The sequence below is a fragment of the Schistocerca americana genome, chromosome 11, assembly GCF_021461395.2.
Source record: "Schistocerca americana isolate TAMUIC-IGC-003095 chromosome 11, iqSchAmer2.1, whole genome shotgun sequence".
NCBI classification, from domain to species: Eukaryota; Metazoa; Arthropoda; class Insecta; order Orthoptera; family Acrididae; genus Schistocerca; species Schistocerca americana.
In genome coordinates, this window is record NC_060129.1 from 204,959,427 (window position 1) to 204,984,735 (window position 25,309).

Consider the following 25,309-nt stretch of genomic DNA (forward strand, 5'->3'; position numbering starts at 1 on the left):
CCTTACCGGAACTAAACCCTCGCCCTACTATCCTCTTCTCCATGATGATCACACCTTCCCTGACACCCTTAGTAAGGCCAATCACTTTGCCTCCTACCTCCCCAAAGTCTTTCCCATCCCCGATGATCCCCAGTTCGATTACTCCCTCTTACCAGGTGTCCGCGATCGAAGTGACACCTGTGTCCCTCCCCTTGCACCTGGTTTCCAGTACTTGGACAACATTGCACACACGGAACTCAATGCCCCTATCACTACACAGGATCTCATTGCTACACTCCGCACAAAATGCAACACCGCTCCTGGTCACGGTCGTGTCACCTTCCTCCACCTTCGTGAAGCTCCTGTCTCTTTTCTCTCCACCCTGGCCAGGCTCTACAATGTACTCCTTACTCCTGTCCACCGGTTACTACCGCGACCTGTGGAAAACCTCCTGTATCCTGATGTTCCTTAAACCTGACAAATCGCCGTCCGCCATCTCCTCCTACCGTCCCATCAGCCTTACCTCGGTCTTCAGCAAGGTCCTGGAATCTATCCTCACCCGACACATCCACCAGCATCTCCGCCAGTACCGCCTCCTTCCCTTTACCCAGTGTGGCTTTCGGCCGTCCTTTTCTTCCGATGACCTTCTCCTTCACCTCACTCGTCTCCTTTCCGAACAGCTTAATTCCCGTCCCTCCACAATCTTCCTCTCCCTGGACCTCGAACGTGCCTTTGACCGCGTATGGCATTCCAGTCTCCTCTTCAAGCTCCAAACCTTCACCCTTCCCATTAACTATTTCCGTCTGATCGGCTCCTTTCTCTCCCACTGTCCTTCCTATGTCACCATCCATAACACATATTCCTACACCTTTTCTCCCTCTGCCGGTGTGCCCCAAGGCTCCATCCTCTCCCCCCTACCGTACCTTTTGTATATGGCGGACATGCCGCAGCCAACACCCCCCTACACCTTCTCCAGTTTGCCGATGAAACTGCCTTCCTTGCCCTCGACCCCACACTGCAGTGTTTCAACACCTTCTCCAATCCCATCTTGACTGGTTCACCGCTTGGTCAACCCAGTGGTTGCTTAAGGCCAATCCCTCCAAATCCCAGGCGATCATTGTAGGCAAAACCACCCCTTCCTTCCGCCTCCTCAGTTTATATCTAACCATCTATGGCGGTCCTATCGCCCTCACCCCCACCTTTAAGTACCTTGGCGTCACCCTCGACCGTCGCCTCTCCTGGACCCCCCCGTCTCCGGACAATCCATGCCAAGGCACGCTCCCGATTCCGTCTCCTCAAGTTCCTCTCCGGCTATACGTGGGGTCTGGACCCCTCCAGCATCCTCCACACCTATAAATCGCCCTATCCTCTGTTACGCCCACCCGGCCTGGATCTCCACCCTGACTACCTTTCACAAATCCCTTCAGATCCTTGAACACCATGCTCTCCGCCTTGCCTATCGCATCCGTCTCCCCTCCCTCCCACGGATCCTGTACGACCTAATTCCGTTCCCTACCTCCTCCTTTTCCTCGAACGGATACAGATCCCCCACCCCTCTTCCCCCGGGCTTCCCCTCCCCCTTCCTCCCTTACTTCCTCCCCCCCCATCTCCGCTGCCCTTGGCATCTCTGCTCTCCCCTCTCCCTCTCCAACCCCCCTCCACCTCTCTTGGCAGGTCCTCGGACTCGTACACGCTCAGTGGACATTCGCGCGCTGTAGATCATCTCGTTTGTGTGCCTTTGTGTTTGTGTTTAGTGTTCTTTCGCCGTCACGCCACCACCGTTCACCTGTGCCGTCGCAGTCGTCTGTGTTTCGTGCGCCGTGTCAACAGGTTTTAGTGTTTTTTCTTGTCCAGCGTGACTGGCTTCGAGTATATTGTTTTCCGTGTCTACAGTTTTTGTCCGCCATTTTTATTGTATTATCTGCACCTCCTTTATGTCATATATTGTACCACTCACGGCTGAAGAGCAGCGTACTATGCTGCTGACAACCCACCTTTGTACAAGGTGTTTAAAATAACAATAAAGAAAAAAAGAATTCTTTGTTGCATGTTCCGTATGAAGCCACTGATCAGTTTTAGCAGTGCATTAGACGGTTGAGTGTACTTCTTTATTAGACACGGTAAATGTACAGCGGAAGTCAATGCATTATCAGCTCACAGTGGGCCGAAATTTGGCTTTACTCTACCTACACAGAGATTTATTCTCTGCAGCTCTCGCCTGCCATCTGTCGGCGACAATCCGTACTACTCGAGTCCGGCTTTTCTCCATAGTGGGCGGCTGCTGCTCTCTCGCGTCACTCCTCTACACTACGTGCAGCTGGCCGAGTTAGAATCACAGTCTTCTGCCTGGCTGGATTTCCAAAGCTGAGCTCAACGAACAGACTGGCGCCGTAGGCGAAAGAAAAAATTGTCATTTCAGTACAGGAGCGAGGGAAGACTAATCCCGAGCCAGTTGGTACGAAAGCTGATATTCTTGGCATTTCAGCGGAATTTTGCGTCATAATTCGATAGTTCCACTGGATGAGACGAAACGCGGGAAGAATTTTTGAGTGAATCCCCCTGCTTGGGCTGACAGCATCGTGCTGTTTACATACGGTCCACCGAAACCTGGAGAATAGTCGAAGTAAGGATCTAAAATAGGAAGTTTGAAAGTATGCTAGAAATTCGATACAAAAAAATAAACAAGATGCAACAAGGGAAAAAGACGCAATTTGCGGCTGTGATGGAGATGTGTTGCAAGAAGGATATGTATGTGTAGCCAAGCCGTGGTCGATAGATCGACCAAGAAAGTTCCTAGCTGTAGTAGAAAATACGGAAAATTATGAGTACATCTCTCCACGCTGTATACTTCACCCGCAATCACTCAATCACATGGCGAAATTATTTGTAATGAACAATTCTGAGGCACGAATTAATGTATCCGAGCCCTCCAAAAATTATTAATTACGATCATCGCTGATGCTGAACGCAGCTAACACGTTTTGTTTTTGTTACCATATCTAACGAGCACCTTACCACAAAACTTTATGGGTATGAAGTATATCATTTACATATAATCAAAAGATGTGGCCACTTATTGCAATTCTGTTAGAAAATTAAAAATAACTAAATGATATTCCTGCGATAATGTATGTTACTTCCAATATTTTCCTGCTAAACTTGTCAATGCGAAGTAAAATAAGCAGCGCTTGAATACTGCAGTGTTGCTCGGTGTCGCCAACAGATGTCAGCTCAAGACGCTGTTACAGAAGATATGGCTTTGCTTTTAGCATGGCCATCTAGGAACAAGGCCGCTACACTGTCTTTGGAGTCGCTCGTGATGTAAGTACTCGGGTCATAACAAACACAAGGCAACATGTGCTGTCGTGGTTGATTCGCATGTGTAGCCGTTATATGATTGTGAATTGAAATGTTAGTGTAAAAGTGTTCATAGTACTTCAACATATAAACATGCCACGTAGATGCTGTATGCCTACTTTCCACAATTTTCCACCGTTTTACAATTTAAGCACCATTTTATCACCTGTTTTTCTTGTTTCTTTTCTTCTTACGTTTTTAACGTCTGTAGGCTGCAGAGCAGCGTACGGGGGGGGGGGGGGGGGGGGGAGATCGAAATGCAGTAAAGGAAAAAAGAAGACTTTATGCCTGCTTGTAGAGGCAATTATACTGCTCGGGAAAGAGTCAGTGCATTCCATTTCCCTCGTGATGAAGATGCATGGAGAGAATGGATAAGAGCAGTTCACCGTGATAATTTCATCCCTTCAGATCACTCTGTGGTAAGTAGCAGCTTTAGTAAATAAACCTATGAAATGGTTCTGTTTAGTCTGAGTGTTAATTGTAATTTATAAACATAACCTGTATACATAGGCCAAACTTTTCTCATATTAACGTAACGTAATCCATTATTTTTAACAGATTTGTGAGCTGCATTTCCATGCACACGAAATAGAAAGAAGTACATCGTCATATGATGCTAAGACTGGAAGATTAATTACACGCCTCTTGATCGTCCACGTTTAAGGAAAGGTAAGTTGATCGTTTACGGACTTAAGTTAGGTTATATAATTATTGGATGAATCTCTTACACTTCTGGTTTATATGGTAAGGTACTGAGAATTAATATTTGTTTATAGGTGCAATACCAGCACTATTGCCAGCATGTCCTGATTATTTATCTACACCATAAGAAGGCAATATCTTTCTTTTCGTTGAAGATATTATGTGATAAAATTAATAGTAGTCATTTGAATGAGTGGACCTGTGTCAAAAAGTTGAATGGTGTGTATTTTCCTTTAATTAGTGAAATGCCATTTTTGAGAGTTCTGTGGTATGTTACAATTAACGCAAATCTCACTTTCACTGTCCATGTCAATGATTAACAGCTTGGTCAAATAGGGAACATAAAGTTTCTAGTAACCGTAAGTACCAAAACACAGTTAGCTAATATTCTTAATATTGTCGAGTTAAAATTTAGCAACAGAGAAGATCAGGAACCTAATGAGAGTATTGATTTCATAACCACTATTTTGAATAATTTATCTGAAAACTTGCCAGATACACATGAAATTATAAACGTTATGGAAGAACAGATTCCATTGCTAAAATGCAAGAAGAAAATTGCAAGATATTCGTGGGATATTTTAGTTTTGTGGTCATTAGTTCATTCTATTTCTCCTCAGTGTTACAAGTTTTCAAGAAGCAGTGGTATAATAACTATGTCTAGCCCTGCTACTCTGACTAGAATATGTGGTGGATTTGCTAGTAATACTGCTCTTGAACAAGTTCCTGCACATTTTCTGGGATACATAACTAGGACAGTAATATTTTTAACTGAAGAAGACCGGGCGGTCTCCTCTCGATGCATGAAATCCATTTAAAGTCACAAATGGGCTACAAAGGGGGAAACGTAGTTGGCCAGGCCTACAATAGTAGTGAATTTGCATCCGCAGCCTGCGTATTCGTGGTGCGTGGTTTGGATACACAGTACACCGATGTAGCTCATATTCTGCCGGTCAAAGTCTTGCAGGCTCCTGCTCTTTTCACCTTCCTTAAAGATATTGTATTGAAGTTAGAAAGCATAGAGTTTGAAGTTGTTGGTATTGTATCTCATAATAATAACATTAATATGAAAGCTGTATCTTACTTCAGTGATCCACCTGAACTTAAAATTAAATACCGACACCCTTCTCCAGGTGCTGGAAGTAGGCTATTTTATTTTCTTATCGATAGTGTGCACCTATCAAAATGCATAAAAAACAACTGGCTGAATCAGAAAGAAGAGATTATAGAGCTTCCGGATTTTAATTATGAGCCCGGGTGATGGTTTTGCGTCTTTCAACAGCTTGAAATCTCTTCATTTGCTGTAAAAGGCAAATTTATTGACATTTGCAAACAAGCTATGTCTTAAATCACTGTATCCCTGAACCATAGAAAGGCAGAATGTAAAACTTGCTCTTCATATTTTTGACCATACAACAGCTATTGCTCTGAGAGAATTAGGCTCTAAACACAATACTGAATACTGCAACTTTCATTGAGATCATTTGCAAGTGGTGGATGCAGTTAATGTAAAAACATTATTAAAAGGTCAAAGGTTATTAAATAGGATTCAGCAGCCAATAACCAGGAATTCTAAGCACATACTGGAGTTCCTACTTCAGTTTGCAAATTGGTTAATAAAGGAAAATTCTCAGGGTTTAATTGGTCTTAGCAGATACACATTTAGCTCTTAGGCATACCACTCTCACATTGGTGGATCTGGCTAGGTATTGCGACAATGAGAAAAAGAGGCAATACTTTCTAACAGGCAAGGTTCAAACTGATGACCTGGAAAGCAGGTTTGGTAAATTTTGTCAGATGAGTGGTGGTAATTACCATGTGTCAATTAGACAGATTTTTGAGACAGAAAGACTCTGAGGGTATGAAGCTATGTATCATTAATATTAAAGTCCCAAAAATGGGTGGTGTTGTAATTGCCAAGGATGACATTTTTTCTACTGAGACAGATATAAATGACCTCCCAGGAGTGACATATAATGAAGAGTTAAATGTAGTTGTGGAAGATGTTGATATACAGGAATTGGATGAGTATGTGTGGCCTGTACTCCACTACATAAGTCGTTACTGCTCATATGCAGTCATTAAGAAACTTAAATGTGATTATTTATTTTATTTATTTGCCTGTAGACAACTGTTGTGTTGTGTAGGCACAGTCAGATGGTTATACAAATGATTATACATAAGGTCAGTAGTTACATAGTTATACAGATTGTGGTACAAATGATTACACAAAAGATAACATATGGTATATGATTATACAAAATGTCAGTATGGTTGTATGACATAAATTACAGTTCCTTTGATCACAATCACATTTATAATAATAGAGAATCATATTTTTTCATCATGTAGGAATTCACTTATGCTATAGAATGCTTTCTCTTTCAACCATGTCTCTACTACCATTTTAAATCTATTCTCATGCAATTCCCTCGTTCCATGTGATGTATTTTTGTAAAATGTTTTGCCAGCATGTAAAAAATTATTTCGGATTTTACTCAAACGTGTCCAAGGATGTCTAATAAGTTCCTATGTCTGGTTTCATATGAGCGCACGTCTGACCTGCTTTCCTACATGTGGGAATTCTCTTTGGCATGCATAAGTGCTTTAAGTATGTATAGACTGGGAACTGTAAGAATTTTGTGCTCAATGAAGTACTGTCCGCAAGAAGTTAAATTGCTCACACCAAAAATATATCTAATGGCTTTCTTCTGCCAGAGGAAAACATCTTTTGCCCCAGCAGAGTTTCCCCAAAGAAGTATTCCGTAATGCAGATGAGTATGAAAATAGGCATGGTATGCCATAAGTATGCACTCCTTACTGACACAATGCTTCAGTTTCCTAAGGAGATATAGAAATCTTTCCAACCTACTGCACAGCTTTTCTGTGTGAGTATTCCAGCACAATTTGGTATCAAGATAAATGCTTAGCAATTTTACTGAATGTCTGATTTCATTAGGTCCATCATTAATATCTCTAAGGGAAGACAGGATGTGTTCAGTTTTATTTTTGTTTAACGACAGCCTATTTTCGTGGAACAAGTGAGCTGCCATTTCCTTCATGGATTTGTTCATTTGTTTGACAACATCCACATCATTATGTGACGTGATAAAAGTTGTGTCATCAGCATACATTACAGATTTATATGGTAATGTGTTGGGCAGGTCATTCACATACACAATGAATAAAAAAGGTCCCAGTACAGACCCTTGTGGGACTCCATATTTTACCTTGAGAAGGTCAGATTTGTTGTTCGAATTTATATAGATCATTTGGTTTCTGTTTGTCAAATATGATTTCAGCAGTAATAGTTCTGTTTCAGTTACTCCATATTTTTCTAATTTCTTAATTAAAATGCTATGTGAGGCAGTGTCAAATGCCTTGGTTAAATCAAATAAAATGATAATTAAATGGACACCCTAGCTGCAAACAGGCGTTGATGTACTTCATTGGGGTCATGTTGAAATTGTGTGCCCCGACCGGGACTCGAACCCGGGATCTCCCGCTTACATGGCAGACACTCTATCCATCTGAGCCACCGCGGACACAGAGGATAGTGCGTCTGCATGGACTTATCCCTTGCACGCTCCCCGTGAGATGCACATTCCCAACATGTCCACACCACTACATTCGTAGTGCGCCTAATAGATGTTTGCCCATCATTCTCATTACTTGTGGCAGATTAACCACCAAGTCCCGTACGAGTTCGGGCATAGCGTGTGCATTCGCACAAGAAGGTCAATGGCCGGGAAGCCATATTTTTTTTAACTATATATGACAGTAGTATCTGTTCCTGAAAGAACAGTTACCGTGGATGACCATGCAGCTTTGCTAGAAATGAAATGATAATTAAATGGACACCCTAGCTGCAACATGTCCCCAATGAAGTACATCAACGCCTGTTTGCAGCTAGGGTGTCCATTTAATTATCATTTCATTTCTAGCAAAGCTGCATGGTCATCCACGGTAACTGTTCTTTCGGGAACAGATACTACCGTCATATACAGGTAAATCAAATAAAGTTGTATAGCTATGTTCCCTTTCTTCAAAACCTTGTAATATTGATAAGACAACTTCCTGAACTGCTTTTATTGTTGATAGCCCAGTTCGGAATCCATACTGAGCCTTATTGAGACGGTTGTGACACTAAAAGAAATCGTTTAATTGGACTTTCAATAATTTTAGATAATATTGGTACTATTGCTATAGGCCTGTAATTTTGGTGTGAATTTCTGTCTCCCTTTTTGTATATGGGCAGTTTAAGGCAGTCTGGAAATGTTCCCTCTGTAAACATCCTATTGATTAAGTAAGACAGTGGAATGCATATAGTGTCACATTTTCTTTATGGTAAAATTAGAAAAACCATGGATGTCCTCAGTTGTGGAGTTGCTTAGTGATCTGACTACATCCAGCATATCCTTAAGATAAATTGTTCTCCATTCAAATTTTGGCAAGTCACCTGTCAACTCTGTTTCCTGCAATTTGGGAAGTCTGTCTTCACTATCATCTAAATTACTTTCATCTGTCATAGCTAATTCTCCAGAATTTATGAAACTATTATTTAGTTCAACTGCACTTAGAGGAACAAGTAAATTTTCTGCAAATAGCCCTGTTTCTGCTTTAACTATTTTCCATGCTGCTTTATATTTGCTGCTGGAGTGATAAATATAGTTATCATTAGCTTTTTTCTTTGCAGAAATGATTTCTTTTCTGTACAGCTTTTTTGAATTGGCATATCAATTGCCGCATCATATTCCCCAATCTGTAATGTGCTATTGCAACTCATCAAGACACTTCAGTAGTACAACAAATGTGGCTGTAATCACTAGATGCTGCAGTAAAACAGTTCTCCTCTAACAAACTTCTGTCTAAACCTGACAAGAACCAGCATTTTCTGTCAGAACTATCTAAAGATATAGGAAATTGAACAGTTAAACTTTTAGGAGTCCATATTGACTCCAAGTTGACCTGGGAAGAACACATTAGTCACATCTGCAAAAAATTATCAAAGGTATCACATCTATAATGGAAACTGAGAGATTTATGTACTATAGAATATTTAAGATTGACCTATTTTGCACTGCTCCAGTCCCACATTTCTCATGGACTGCTGGTGCGGTACCACTCTACACATTAAGCCATCTATTGACGATACAAAGAAAATCTTGGTACTAAATGCTTTTTATTTCTTGACTGTGAAAATGATGTAAGCTTACTGAATTTATAATTCGATGAAATGTAAACACTTCAGATGGCTGGCTGGCAGATATCTGGTGCAACTCAAGTAATTGTCTTTTCTTCCTCATATTCCCGAAATTTTTGACAAGAATAGGATATGAATCTAAGGTCCAGTCAGCATTGTAAGTGAATAGAGTAAACAGTATATGCTTTTATAGATATCAAATTTTTACTACTCAAAGATACACAGACGGTCCTTTGCAAATGTCAGATCAACAGTGAACAGTGCGAACCTCAACCCCACCTGTTATATATGTTTTCAAACAGTTGTTTGATAGTATTGCTCTATTTAGATATTACAATTAAAAATGATCAAAAGTCAATTTTCCCTCTTATTATTTTCAGACATTCAGTTTTGGGTAACAGCAAAACAGAGCAATGTGCTACAATGCAGTTTTAGTATATGCTAATTACAAGACAATGTAACAGTTTCAGATGCTTCTACTATTTTATCGATTTTTATGTGTTTGATGTGTTACTGTTTCATAATCATTTAGATATTATATCATCTAGAATGAAAGATTACTGTTCCTAACATAATAATTATTTTGTAAATTGGAATCTTGCCACAAATGAGCAGAGAGTTGTGGTATCAATCTGCGTGATACCCTTTCTAATGTTTTCTCTTACACATCAACACTTTCAAATATTATTGTGTGTCACCAGGCTATTCACGAAATGAACTGGTAATGAGAATAAATATAAAGGTAAAAAATAAGGTTTCCTGAGCGTAAGCGAATACTGAAGATACATAGTAAACTGTACTGCCTACACAGTTACCTGGTAATCAGCATCTTACTGCCACATGTATTCTGTGAATAAAAATATATTTTATACATCCAGGACTTGTAATTTTGGACTATATGATTTCTCACTCACACAGTTTCTTTTCTCGCACTGTAGAAGCTAATTGTCTCCTCTATCATATCATATGTCATTTATTGTTAATCCTTGAAAAATTGCACACAAACTGGATGATTCTTTCTGTCAACCAGAGCACTTGCGTAAAATAACATGCGTATGTGATTAACAACACAGTGTGAAACATCGGGTAGACAACACACAACGAAACACGTAAAGATTAACCGAAACTTTAGAACCAGCTACAATAATGTATGGGAAAAGTAAAATTTCATATCTTCTGACCCAGTAATTTTGATGTGTTTCTTTGTACACAGTTCCATAGTTTTTAACTAATCCTGGTCGCGCCAGTGTCCTATATGTGGTCTCCTTTACAGATGAACCATACTTTCTTACTGATTAAAAGAAAGCATTTAAATTACAAATATTTACACACAATTCCGCAAAATTATATAACGGTATCAGGTGCCATGCATCCTGCATTTTTGGTGTTACAACCGGAGTGCCTAATAAGGAAATCACCGCATTAACAATTAACGCAACTGCTGACAGTGGATGCAGTACACTGATCAGGAGATTACTGCAGACTGAGATGGTCACTCCTTTGGAACAAAAAGGTAGACACACCTGGAGCTGAGAACAAGGCTGGTCGTATGTGGGTGCCAAGTTATTTTGAGCTAGATGTAACGTAGTGATGTCTAGAGTAGCACAATGTCTTATGTTTGTGCCCTATTTAGTGCACTTTTTGTTACAAAAACGAACTGCAAGGTAAATTCAGAAAGCACATACAGGATAAAAGACATGTACCTCATTTGTGCATAACATATATTGTACGTAACTACAAAAAATGCAGTGGTCGAATGGTATACTGCCTTTTAACCACATACAATAAATAATTCTACATTGTTTCATGATAAATAGTTGAGAACATCTAACTGGTATTATTACACGAGTTTAATATGTCAGTTTTTGTTTACATTTTATGCTTAATATAAGAATTTAAGTATTATATTATTTTGCTGTCTTGTCATATTTACTGTTACCACTATAAATGCATAGACAAATCCACGAAAAAGTAAAGAATCACATTTTTTTTCATAGGAAAGTATTACAAATGTACAATTATATTAGTAATAAATTGCAAAACAAACAAATGTAGAGAATTTGGATGAACACAAAGAAGTCATTGTACGAGAGTCTGCCAGAACAAGAAACGAACAGCGATTATTTTATGGGTGGTTCTGAGCAAATCACTTTGCTGGGAGCGTCTGGATTCAATGCAATCAAGCAACTAGCTTCTGTTGAATGTACACAATGTGAGGACAATGATGTGCCGCTGGCTACGAATCCACCTTTACCCCTTTGTGGTCATGACTCATTATTATTCTTTTATATAAATGTCAGGTCATATTCGTAATCCTAGTATTCTGTCAGGCATAGACAAGAAAACTGCATTTCGTGTTAATAAACTCTGGCTTAGTGAAGATCAGCTGCAACTGCCCTGTATCACAGGGGATGGACCTCTGATACATGTCAGTCATGGCATACTGTGGGAGATGAAGCTGGCACCCTCTGCCTGCTCCGACTACACCCCAACTACTACCAATAATTCTTTTCTGTCTTTTTCTGTCTATGGACATCTTTTGGTTCTGATTTTCAGTGATATCCATATGAGAGGTAGGCATAAATCTGCCCATTTGTTATTTAGGTCAGATATCATTGTTACAATTGTAGCCTAAGGATCTGACAGCAAAAATACAATTACTTTTGTTTCAAACCATGTTAATTAAAAGTTATGTCTGATTAAACATTTTACTATAGCAAATAACAGAGAAATATATTTTGAGCTACTTTCGGTAAGGATGCGCAAACTGGCTTGCTTCATTAACTGACTGAGCCATTAGTTATAAATTTTGCACAATCTGCCACGATGCTCAGTATTATGCTTGTACCCACAAACGGATCAGTGCCACTGCAAATGCATAAAATGATTCCATATACTTTTCCAAAGTCCTAGATCACTACACTTTTTACAAACCAAATTAATATTGACAGTTATAAGCAAATTTTTTTTCCAACAATGAAACGTTGAAAGCAATATGTGAAAAAACGAAACCAAAATTGTGGTGGGGCATATATTTTTTTAGCAAACACCATCCTGTACTCATTAAGATTTTCAGCTTTATGACTTCAGACATGTGTTACTGAAGAGGCTCCACAGAGGAGAAAACATAAATCACGTTGGTGGGCTTACAGTGTCCTTACTGTGGGTGATACAAGCATAGAAAATGCAATGGAGGCAGCTGCACCATTACGACCCATGTTAAAAATGATAACTAAATTTTTGTACTGTATGCCAGACACTAATATTGAAGCATTTGCTCAGTCCTTGAAGAAAATTGACTTTTATTTTTATTTATTTTTTATTTTTTTGCAAAACGATCTAAGGACAGAATATGTATTCATGGAGACATAAATACTGATCAAAGACTAAGGGAACCACACAATTTAGTTTTGTTAAAATCGTACGACTGGATGACTTGTACTGCATTAATGATACTTCATAACAATTTTTCTGTCATCATCAGTGTTCATTAGTGATACTTCGGAGAATGACAGCAACTTGACAACCTCTCATCATATGTCATGAAATGAAAAATAACTCGCCGCCCCCCCCCCCCCCAACTAAGGTATTCAACTGCTTACCCAACTTACGTGACATCCTTCCCTGCCCCTATTCCGAATCAATTGCCCCATGGGGTTTATCCTGCAATAGATGCAAAACCTGATCCATACCACAACACACTCCAGTCCTGTCCCGGGCATCTCCCATCCCATCAAAGCAAGGGACAGATGTGAAAGCAGTCGTGTGCTCTAGCAAGTTACCTGCAACCACTTTCTGGCATTCTACACGGTCACGACCACTAACAAGTTGTGTGTCCACACGAATGGCCACCGCCAAACTGTCCAAGAGACAGCTGGACCACCCAGCTGCTCAGCATGCCACCCAACAGGATATGCTCGAATTTTCTAGATTTGTCAATGACCCTAAAACATTGCTCTTCACATTTCACAAGCAAAATTTCAATATGTTTACACAAACAATTTTTCTCGGTTCTACGTGAGTACATAAAATGCACAAATTTGTTTTTCAGTGTAAATATTGATCACTCATAGTGGTATCATGATTTAATATATTGTTTACTGCAATAGGTGTGCAAATGTTGCCATTTGATGTATTGTAAAATTCAGTTTTTGGGTTCTGCTACCTCTCAATTGTAAAATCACAGTTCTTTTATTTTGTACTATGCCATAAGGTACTGAGAAGTTCTAAATCCATGTTGCTTATTCACTACATGTATGTTGTAATTTTACTTAAAACAAATTTCAATTACTGCTCTTAAAATATTTTGGCAGGCTGTTGTACCACTTGTGTATATTCATAAATGTTTCTTAGTCTGAAGTAATGGTACTGTGCTCATGCAACTTATTACACATGTTATCCTTAATGGTGTACAGGAAATAAAATGCAACTGTGAAAATAAATATCTTTTATTACGTTTTCTTGTATCTTGTCTTGAAATGAGGTCCTTCCTAAACAAGCTTACAACTACTTAACCAAGAGTTCTTTTTTGTAGCTCTTTGTCTTAGGTAGTTATCATAAAATATTAATGCTGGATTACTACTTCATGAATGTAGATCTGATGCAAGTGTTTGTGCACTCTTTTACAACAGTGTTTTGTTACTGTGTGTACCAACCCAAAGAAATATTATTCTATGTACACTGTACCACTTTGTCAAAAGGAGGGAACTATGTTTGATCCAAGAGCTATCTATCATACTACTATTGACAGTGCCATAATGTTACTATAATACCAGACACACTAATTTGCCACAGATGGTAAAACATAAAATAATGTTCTTGGGTATTGGCCACGGCCTATCCCTGGCAACCACCCCAGAAAATAAAGGGCGGTGGCACAAAACGTTTGGTTGTGCAATCCTGTAGACGTTTTGTTGTGGTGCTGAGTTTGCGACGTGTCTCACAAAACAAATCAAAGGTATATTGAATGAATTATTGAATAGTTTCTGATAGAACATGGCAGTAATGGAAAGGACAAACATAAGCAGAATAACCTCATTCTGTCAAATCAGAAAAGAATTAAGTCTACACTGATTAGTAACACGATTTCTGTATGTAGAGTACACCACTCTGTCGCCAGTGAGGTGCAAATCAATCTCAAATGAAGTACCTAGGAGTAAGAACTCCTGCATTCGATCAAATACCAAGTTATCAAGTAGTGCTGCTCACAACGATAACAATAAAAGTAATCTGAATACATGTTTGCTCTGTTTGTGTTGCACGTGCAGCTCTTGTTCGTTCCAAGTATGTGGAATGATGTATACAACCAGCAACCGTTCACCACCACAGGTGACTGCCAGCCACGAAATAGTTTTAATCGAAATTTAGAAGAAAACATAATAATCCTTTATCACTAAATCGCCAAAGGCTCATGAAAGCGTCCAACAATAGCCACAAAAGTTTTGTATTGTTTTCCCACTAATATAATCTGACAGGTGCCAAAAAATTTAAAAACCTTTAGTATCTGTCCATTATATGTGTGGGGCATGGTAACTGTCGTGGATCAATCTCTCTAGAAATTACAGTTACCAGCCACCTTTTCTATTTTTCAATCTTTGTTTACCGTGACCAGTTTTGAATCTTTATAATCACATGGTACATATTTATTGCATGTTTGCAGCATTGTTGGAGTTGCCCAGCTGTGGCCAGCTGTGAACCGCACATACTACTCACCACATTACATGCGTACATGTTTCGTTTTCTTGCCATAGCTACATGAGCCACAACAATGCTGCAAATATGCAATAAATATGTACCACCTGATGATAAATCGCTTGTCGATTCAAAACCAGACACGGTAAACAGAGGGGTACATGGAAGAAGCCTCGCTGAAGATCGCAACATGAGGAGGATACGACACACAATGTCATCGTCAGCGGTCGGGCGTACCCTGGGCAATGCTGGTAGAAATTCCAGTGGCAGATCCTTAGACCACCAGAACATTACACATTAAGGAAAAATAATAAATATAAACTGAATAATAAAACTAAAGGCTACTGGCTGCTGGAAACCATTACACAACATTAAATCTGAACTGAAATTCCTTCTTCTGGCAACATCTGCCCTGAAGATAGATATTTAACAAAAATCTTGTGGCACAAAACACTACAATGATTACTTGTGCTATTGAGAAGTAGATGTAAATGTTACATGAGCAGTGACAGATCAATATGTTCATTATTATTACTTTTCAGCCAGTAATCTGTAAGTAGCTAGTATGTAGCCATAAACACAAAGAAAATTAATATTAAATCTCCGACCATAAGAAACACATATCACTGATTGTTCCAAACATAAAAGTTAATCCATCAGCTATAATATGTAAATTCAAAGTGTCTCACCAGTAAACCAGCACAAATTCTTCCAATAGCAGCCTGAAACATTCAATTCATGTCAACCAATTCACTAACCAACATCCAACTCAAGAGAGGGCCACCAAATGCTACAGCACACCATCTACAAACACAGAGACAAAAACATCAAACCCCACCATGACATCACACACCACATCACAGTTATGTCACGGGCCTAAGCAGACGGGTGTAGCATCAGACCCGACCGAGTGCGAATAACCTTACGTTATCCCCACATAGTAAATGGTGACAATGACTGCCAATTGGCAAGAAAACAGGAACAAATTATCTAACATGAAGCTTAAATGCTGTTGGAACTTTTGTTCAGAGTGTGAGTCTTTTGGTACAATCCAAGAATATCAGTACTGGCTGCTTTGCACTTGGAAATCTTTCTCACTGTACTGGCCCACAAACAGGACTCACAGCATAATTTTATTCAATCTGTCCTGCAGCATTTTCTCTTTATGTGCCACAGCTAGGATATAAAATTGTACATTATAACACTGAAATTGTTATACTTACACCCTAAACCATTTACTCCCTAATCGTAATTGTGATTAATAATAAGGGGTGCATTTAGTACACACTGATTTGATTTACGGATTTTCATAATGTCAGTCGAGACATTCGCATGAAGACTTACCTGCTATTTCTTCACAGTATCTCCAGTTCTGCCGCATGTCTCCTTCTGCTGTTGGCGAGTTTCATCGTTAAATACTTTGTAAATGAAGTTCAAGAACTGGCTTAACAAGTCAGAATGTTTAAATGAGAGTTAACTTTCAAGAAGCCTTGCACACTCTTTAAAGCAGTACTATACAGTTAATCTACAGTTCATGACCAATAAATTGTGGTCAGTGTCCACATCTCCCCCTGGAAATGTCTTACAATTTAAGACCTGGTTCCTAAATCTCTGTATTACCATTATATAATCTATCTGATACCTTTTAGTATCTCCAGGATTCTTCCAGGTATACAACCTTCTTTCATGATTCTTGAACCAAGAGGTAAAAAGACGAGGCCCATGAACCATGGACCTAGTCGTTGGTGGGGAGGCTTGCGTGCCTCAGCGATACAGATGGCCGTACCGTAGGTGCAACCACAATGGAGTGGTATCTGTTGAGAGGCCAGACAAACGTGTGGTTCCTGAAGAGGGGCAGCAGCCTTTACAGTAGTTGCAGGGGCAACAGTCTGGATGATTGACTGATCTGGCCTTGTAACATTAACCAAAACGGCCTTGCTGTGCTGGTACTGCGAACGGCTGAAAGCAGGGGGAAACTACAGCTGCATTTCTTCCCGAGGACATGCAGCTTTACTGTATGATTAAATGATGATGGCGTCCTCTTGGGTAAAATATTCCGAAGGTAAAATAGTCCCCCATTCGGATCTGAAGGCGGGAACTACTCAAGAGGACGTCGTTATCAGGAGAAAGAAAACTGGCGTTCTACAGATCGGAGCGTGGAATGTCAGATCCCTTAATCGGGCAGGTAGATTAGAAAATTTAAAAAGGGAAATGGATAGGTTAAAGTTAGATATAGTGGGAATTAGTGAAGTTCGGTGGCAGGAGGTACAAGACTTTTGGTCTGGTGATTACAGGGTTATAAATACAAAATCAAATAGGGGTAATGCAGGAGTAGGTTTAATAATGAATAAAAAAATAGGAGTGCGGGTTAGCTACTACAAACAGCATAGTGAACGCATTATTGCGGCCAAGATAGACACAAAGCCCATGCCTACTACAGTAGTACAGGTTTATATGCCAACTAGCTCTGCAGATGATGAAGAAATAGATGAAATGTATGACGAGATAAAAGAAATTATTCAGGTAGTGAAGGGAGGCGAAAATTTAATAGTCATGGGTGACTGAAATTCGTCAGTAGGAAAAAGGAGAGAGAGAAACATAGTAGGTCAATATGGATTGGGGGGAAGAAATGAAAGAGGAAGCCAACTTGTAGAATTTTGCACAGAGCATAATTTAATCATAGCTAACACTTGGTTCAAGAATCATAAAAGAAGGTTGTATACCTGGAAGAATCCTGGAGATACTAAAAGGTATCAGACAGAGTATATAATGGTAAGACAGAGATTTAGGAACCAGGTCTTAAATTGCAAGACATTTCCAGGGGCAGATGTGGACTCTGACCACAATTTATTGGTCCTGAACTGTAGATTAAAACTGAAGAAACTGCAAAAAGGTGGGAATTTAAGGAGATGAGACCTGGATAAACTGAAAGAACCAGAGGTTGTAGAGTGTTTCAGGGAGAGCATAATGGAACAATTGACAGGAGTGGAGGAAAGAAATACAGTAGAAGAAGAATGGGTAGCTCTGAGGGATGAAGTAGTGAAAGCAGCAGACGATCAAGTAGGTAAAAAGACGAGGGCTAATAGAAATCCTTGGGTAACAGACGAAACATTGAATTTAATTGATAAAAGGAGAAAATATAAAAATTCAGTAAATGAAGCAGGCAAAAAGGAATACAAAAGTCTCAAAAATGAGATCGACAGGAAGTGCAAAATGGCTAAGCAGGGATGGCTAGAGGACAAATGTAAGGATGTAGAGGCTTATCTCACCAGGGGTAAGATAGATACTGCCTACAGGAAAATTAGAGAGACCTTTGGAGAAAAGAGAACCACTTGTATGAATATCAAGAGCTCAGATGGCAACCCAGTTCTAAGCAAAGAAGGGAAGGCAGAAAGTTGGAAGGAGTATATAGAGGGTTTATACAAGGGCGATGTACTTGAGGACAATATTATGGAAGTGGAAGAGGATGTAGATGAAGACGAAATGGGAGATAAGATACTGCGTGAAGAGTTTGACAGAGCATTGAAAGACCTGAGTCGAAACAAGGCCCCGGGAGTAGACAACACTCCATTACAACTACTGATGGCCTTGGGAGAGCCAGTCATGACAAAACTCTACCATCTGGTGAGCAAGATGTATGAGACAGGCGAAATACCCTCAGACTTCAAGAAGAATATAATAATTCCAATCCCAAAGAAAGCATGTATTGACAGATGTGAAAATTACCGAACTATCAGTTTAATAAGTCACAGCCAGCCAGCCAGCCAGCCAGCCAGCCAGCCAGCCAGCAAGCCAGCCAGCCCAGCAGCAGCAGCAGCAGCCGCAGTTCCCGGTCCCGGCCTGCAGCAGTGGTCCCGCAGCCAGCCAGCCAGCCAGCCAGCCAGCCAGCCAGCCCTCCGGTGGCAGCAGCAGTCCAGCCAGCAGCAGTCCAGCCAGCAGCAGCAGCAGCGGCAGCAGCAGCAGCAGCCGCCGCCACGGCCCCGTCCGCGGCAGCAGCGTTCCTGCCTGTCGCCGTCGCCATCGCCGTCCGTCGTCTCCCAGTGTGTGTCCTGTCCTTTTAGTGCTGTGTTTTTTCTTTCTTCTTCTTGTCGTCATGTCCGCCCCCACCACCACCGTCACTACTACCACCACCGCCATCGTGTATACATCCCCTTCCGCCGCCTCCACCACTATCACTTGGTGTGCCCAGTCCCACCCCCCTCCTTCCATCCCTCCCCTCCTCTCTATCCCTTCGCACTCACTCTTTGTCGCCCCCTCTCCCGCTTATTCCTCTCGTTCTGATCCCTTCCCCCCACTCCCCCAGCCTGTCACTGCAGCTCCGGCTAGGGTGGTGGCCCGTCGGGCCACTGCCCACGCCCAGCTCTTCCCGTCGCCGTCGCCATCACCGCCGCCACCGCCACCACCGCCACCACCGTCATCATCGTCGCCGTCACCATCACCATCACTGACACCTTCGCCTGCACCGTCACAGTCACCATCTCCGGCGCTGACTGCTGCGTCCGTGCCGGGACCTGTCCCTTCCCACCACCTCCCCATCGTTCCCGTCCCTCATATCACCACCCGCCCATCTGCCGTCGTCAAACGCCCTAGTGGCGCCCCCACTTCCTCTGCTCCCAAAAAGGCTCCACCCCGCACCCCATCCCCACCCCAAAATGCCATGGATGTCTCCCCACCAGGCCCTGCTCCCTCCTCCTCCTCCTCCCCACCCAGTTTCTACAAATATCTCCTGTCCCATCCCGATCCTTCCTTTCTCGAGGCCCGGAATCTATCCCTCCTCCTCCGCCAACATTTCCCTGGCGCCCCCATCTCTCTCCTTACTCCCAGACGGGATTCTGTTCTTATCTCCTCCCCCAGCCCAACTCTCCATACTGACATCCTCTCCCGCCTCCCCATCACCCGTTTTGGTCCTAACGCCTCCCTTACCCCTGCTCCCTCCCCATCTCCTACCCGCCAACCCCAACCCCCGCGTCGCCCGCCGACCCTCACCGCCGTGATCACTCGGCTCAGCCCGTCGATCACGGAGGAGGAGGTGTTGGCGGAGCTCCAGGCCCATCCCACGCTGGAGGTGCGGGCGGTCCGCCGCATTTTCAACTCGGCCGGCCCCACCCGCCTTATGCGGGTTTTCTCTGAGGACGCCCCCTCCATTGACCGTCTCCTGAAGGAGGGTGCCCTCCTCTTCCACCAGCGGTACAAGGTCGACCCTTCCCATTCCCCTCCTCAATCCCCGCGCTGCCAGAGGTGTCTGCGCTATAATGCGCACCCCACAGCTGAGTGCCGCGAGGCCCCCACCTGCCCGCATTGTCGGCAGGCGCACTTCCTCCGGCAGTGCCCTAACCTCCAATCCCCTCCCTCCTGTAATACCTGCAATCTCCCTCATCCCACCTACTCCCAAAAGTGTAAAGCCCGACCCCCTCCCACCACTTCTGAACTCACCGTACCTGTCCGTCCCCTGGACGCCCCCACCCCTCCTGGCAATTCCCTTCGTCCCCCCCCACCGCTGAGGACATCATCAGGTTCCTCACCATTGTCCTCCAAAACGTTCATCCCTTTCAGCGCCCCCACACCCTACAACAGATCTCCCTCGCCACCCGTTCCATATTCCACCTTAAAATGTACGCCACCTATTCCAATAACCAGGCCCATTTCACCTTCTCCCGCCTTGACACCCTCGTCTAAATCCTTATCATGGCGCGACAGCATCGTATCCTTTTCAACAATATCCGCTCCCTTCCCGCCAACAAGAACCTCTTCCTGCACACCCTTGCTACCCACCGCGTGGATGCATTCCTCCTCAATGAAACCTTCCTCCAACCCCACCACTCCATCCACACCTCCCCCTATCTCCTCCACCGCTCCGATAATCCGCTCCCAGTTGCGCGTGGCGGAGTTGCCATTGGCCACCACCGCCAGATCCCCGTTCGGCTCCAACCTCTCCTTCCCGACCCCACCGAACACCTGATCCTTAGTCTCTTCTTCCCCGGCCTTACCATTACCTGTGCCACCATCTATGTCCGCCCCAACGCCCCTCTTCCTTTCGACTTCCTCTCCCACATCGACCGTACCTTCTCCTCCTATGTGATCGCCGCCGACCTCAACATCCATAGTCGCTCCGCTGCCCAGTTACGGCGGTGGCATCGGTTCCTCTCCTCCCTTCAAGGCGACCTCATCCCCATCCCCCAGCACACCCGTCCCGAATCCAACTCCACTCCCGATGTTATTCTCTCCTCCCCCAACCTCCTTGGTCGCATTATGGTGGATGTCCTGGAGCCTATTGGTAGCGACCATCTCCCTGTCCTCCTCACCGTTTCAGACGGTCGTCGCCCCCACCCCGACCCTCGTCATGACCCTCCCCCTAAGTACATCCATGACTATTCCCGTGCCAACTGGAATGCCTACCGGGATACCCTCTCCACTCAGGTCGATAGCCACCCTCTCGCCTACCGCCGTCCCGATGATGTCACCCATGCTGCCTTCTTTCTCCAGCAGACCTCGTCTGAGGCCGTGGAGGCCCACGTCCCTACTGTTGCCATCCACCCCCACCGTCCTACCTTACCACCACAGGCCGTCCTCCTCCTCCGTGAATCCCGTCGTCTCTACCGTGCCTTCCTCCGCACGCGTGACCCGGACACCCTACGACGCCACCGGCAACTACAGCGACACATTCGAAATTTGCTCGCGGCTAAGAAACGCCGAGACTGGCGACAGACATGCACCCGTTTAAATGCTACCCTCCCTATAAACTCGTCCAAGTTCTGGTCCGCCTTCCGTCGCCTTACCGGAACTAAGCCCTCCCCCTACTATCCTCTTCTCCACGATGATCACCCCTTCCCTGACGCCCTTAGTAAGGCCAATCACTTTGCCTCCTACCTGTCCGATGTGTTTTCCATCCCTGATGATCCCCAGTTCGATTACTCCCTCTTCCCAGATATCCGCGATCGAACTGACACCTCTGTCACTCCCCTCGCTCCTGGTTTCCAGTACTTGGACAACATTCCACACACGGAACTTAATGCCCCCATCACTACACAGGATCTCATTACTACCCTCCGCACCAAACGCAACACCGCTCCTGGTCACGATCGTGTCACCTACCGTCACCTTCGTGAAGCTCCTGTCTCTTTTCTCTCCACCCTGGCCAGGCTCTACAATGTAGTCCTGTCCACCAGTTACTACCCCGACCTGTGGAAAACCTCCCGTATCCTCATGTTCCTCAAACCTGGCAAACCGCCATCCGCCGTCTCCTCCTACCGTCCCATCAGCCTTACCTCGGTCTTCAGCAAGGTCCTGGAATCTATCCTCACCCGCTGCATCCACCAGCATCTCCGCCAGCACCGCCTCCTCCCCGTTACCCAGTGTGGCTTTCGGCCGTCCTTCTCTTCCGACGATCTTCTCCTTCACCTCACTCATCTCCTTTCCGAACAGCTCAATTCCCGTCGCTCCGCAATCTTCCTCTCTCTTGACCTCGAACGCACATATGACCACGTATGGCATTCCGGTCTCCTCTTCAAGCTCCAAACCTTAGCCCTTCCCATTAACTACGTTCATCTGATCGGTTCCTTTCTCTCCCGCCGTCCTTCCTATGTCACCATCCATAACACCGATTCCTACACCTTTTTCCCCTCCGCGGGTTTGCCCCAAGGCTCCGTCCTGTCCCCCCTTCTGTACTTGTTGTACACGGCGGACATGCCGCCGCCGTCACCCCCCGTCCACCTTCTCCAGTTTGCCGATGACACCGCCTTCCTTGCCCTTGCCCCCACCCTGCAACGCTCCCAACACCTTCTCCAATCCCATCTTGAACGGTTCACCGCTTGGTGCAACCAGTGGTTGCTCAAGGTCAATCCATCCAAAACCCAGGCGATCATTGTAGGCAAAACCACTCCTTCCTTCCGCCTCCTTGATTTCTATCTCACTGTTTATGGCCGTCCCATCGCTCTCACCCCCACCCTTAAGTACCTTGGCGTCACCCTCGACTGTCGCCTCTCCTGGACTCCCCATCTCCAGACAATCCAAGCCAAGGCACGTTCCCGACTCCGTCTCCTCAAGCTCCTTTCCGGCCGTACATGGGGTCTGGACCCCTCCACCATCCTCCACACCTATATGTCCCTCATCCGCCCTATCCTCTGTTACGCCCATCCAGCCTGGATCTCCGCCCCCCCTTCCTTTTATAAATCCCTCCAAATCCTTGAACGCCATGCTCTCCGCCTTGCCTATCGCATCCGTCTCCCCTCCCCCACGCGGATCCTGTATGATCTTGTCCCCTTCCCCCACCTCCTCTTCTTCCTCGAAAGGATACGAATCCTATACACCTCCCGTAAACTCGATCCTCCTCACCCGCTCGTCTCCCCGATCCTCTCCCACCCCCGCCCGCTGCCGCGCCTGTACTCCCATGCCCCACCCGGTCTCCATCTCTCCACCCTCCTTACCCTCTCCCAAGGTGGTTTCCGCCAGCTCCCTCTCCCTGATGATGTCCTCGTCCCCTCCATCTACCCCTCCTATCAACTTTGACCCTGCCCCCCCTCCCTCCTGGTGTCCTTTCCCTTAGGCACCCTCCCTCCTTTCTCTTCCCTTCCCTTCTCTTTCCTTTTCCCCCGTCCCCTCCCTCCACCCCTCTTCTTCCGGGCTTCCCCTCCCCCTTCCTCTCTCCCCCCTCTTTCCCCTGCCCGTGGCGTCCCTGCTCTCCCCTCTCGCTTTCCCTCTCCCCCTCCTCCTCCTCCTCCTCCTCTCTTGGCAGGTCCCCGGACTCGCACACGCATCGTGAACTTTCGCGCGCCGGAGATCATCGCCCTCGGTTTAGTGTCTGTGCCGTCGTGTCTGTGCATCAGTGTTTTTCGCCGTCCACGCTCCTTCGTTCACGTGTGTCATCTACCTCGTCAGTGTTTGTGCCCAGTGTCGACGGTTTTTCTTGTTTGTTTCGTCAAGTGTGAACGGCTTCATGTTTTTTAACTATTGTATCTCCTGTTTTTTAAACCGCCATTCTGTTACTTGTCTGTCTCCCTTTCTTTTTTATTGTACTACTTATGGCTGAAGAGCGGAGTACACTGTTCCGCTGCCAGCCCACCTTTGTATGGGGTGTCCAAATTACAATAAAGAAAAAAAAAAAAAAAGATGTGTCTATCCATTAGTTATTACTATATATACTCAATTTTTGGGAGGCTCGGAGAATATGATCCGAGCACATGCTCTAAATGCAATAATATCGGCGGCGTAAGGGTTCGTGTTTTAACAGCACAGCGCGCAGTGGGATTTGATACATCACCGGAATTGCTGTACCCATAATTTTCTATTCGTTAGCCGTACTTGCGACTACAGCCTGGAACTTCCTCGGTCGATAAATGATCTATCATTATGTGCTTGGCTACACACACGCATACATACACGAAACTCAAAAAGGTTAACGTTTCTTAACTTCGCCTTTCGAAACAGCAGGAAAATTCGTTATGGAAAAGCTACATCGAGTTTACAGTAAAGCAGCCCAGGTTACTTATATTTTCCCGTTTACTTTTCTTCTCTGCCCAACCCGCAACTTTATCGATTTGTTCGCTGCATATTAGTTAAGTTTTTTTTTTTTTTTTTCTTTATTGTATTTCAATTCCCCATCGGGGCGGGCTGGCAGCAGCATATGCACTGCTCTTCAGCCGAAAGACATAGAACGAAACAAGAGAAGACATTTAAAAACAGCAAAGGAGAGAAGAAGGCGAGCATGGATATAAAAAGGGAGAACATCATGGAAGGCAATATACAAAAAACGGGGTGACTGTAAAATGGAGATAAAAAACTGTTTAAAAGTAGCACACACAAAAAAATCCACACACTGCGACGATTAAAAGAACACAAGGCACAGTATGACTGGAGCATAAAGGTGTTGACGGATGGCATAGCACACAGCGTAACACTGACGGCGAACCTCAAGGCAGTACACAATTAAAATCACACCTCTTGACGCACACGGGAAACAGCACGAAACACAACACTGACGTGGCAAACTGTTGATGAGCAATACAGAGGATCTGCCAGGTTCAAGGAGATGAGGGAGACCTGAAGAAGGGAGGGAGGGGAAGAGATGGGGGAGGGGAATGGGGGGCGCTCGGAAGAGGGCCAGGTAGGGAGGGATGTGGGAAGGAGAGAGGCAAGTATGGGGGGCAGGGTCTCAGGGGAGGGGGGGATGGAGGAAAATCCGCTCTGGGAGAAGGAAGAAAGAGGAGAAGGGGGCCCTGGGGAGGGGGGGGGAACAAGGCCGGGTTATAGTTGGAAGGAAGGGTATATGTCACGGCGAAGTTCGTCATCCGGGAGGGGAAGGCGTTGGAAATTGCCCTGATGAAGGAGATGGAGGGTGTGGAGGTGGAGAGAGGGAGGGATACAGCGATAGAGGCGCGGCAA

At 44.2% G+C, this 25,309-nt stretch overlaps 1 long non-coding RNA gene across 1 annotated transcript; it reads left to right on the forward strand.

Annotated features, from left to right (window-relative positions):
* Positions 1-3,617: 3,617 nt before the first annotated feature.
* On the forward strand, positions 3,618-4,487 carry LOC124554189. Its single transcript, XR_006968281.1, has 3 exons — positions 3,618-3,755; positions 3,895-4,005; positions 4,113-4,487. It is a non-coding gene; the product is annotated as an uncharacterized LOC124554189 (long non-coding RNA).
* Positions 4,488-25,309: the final 20,822 nt, after the last annotated feature.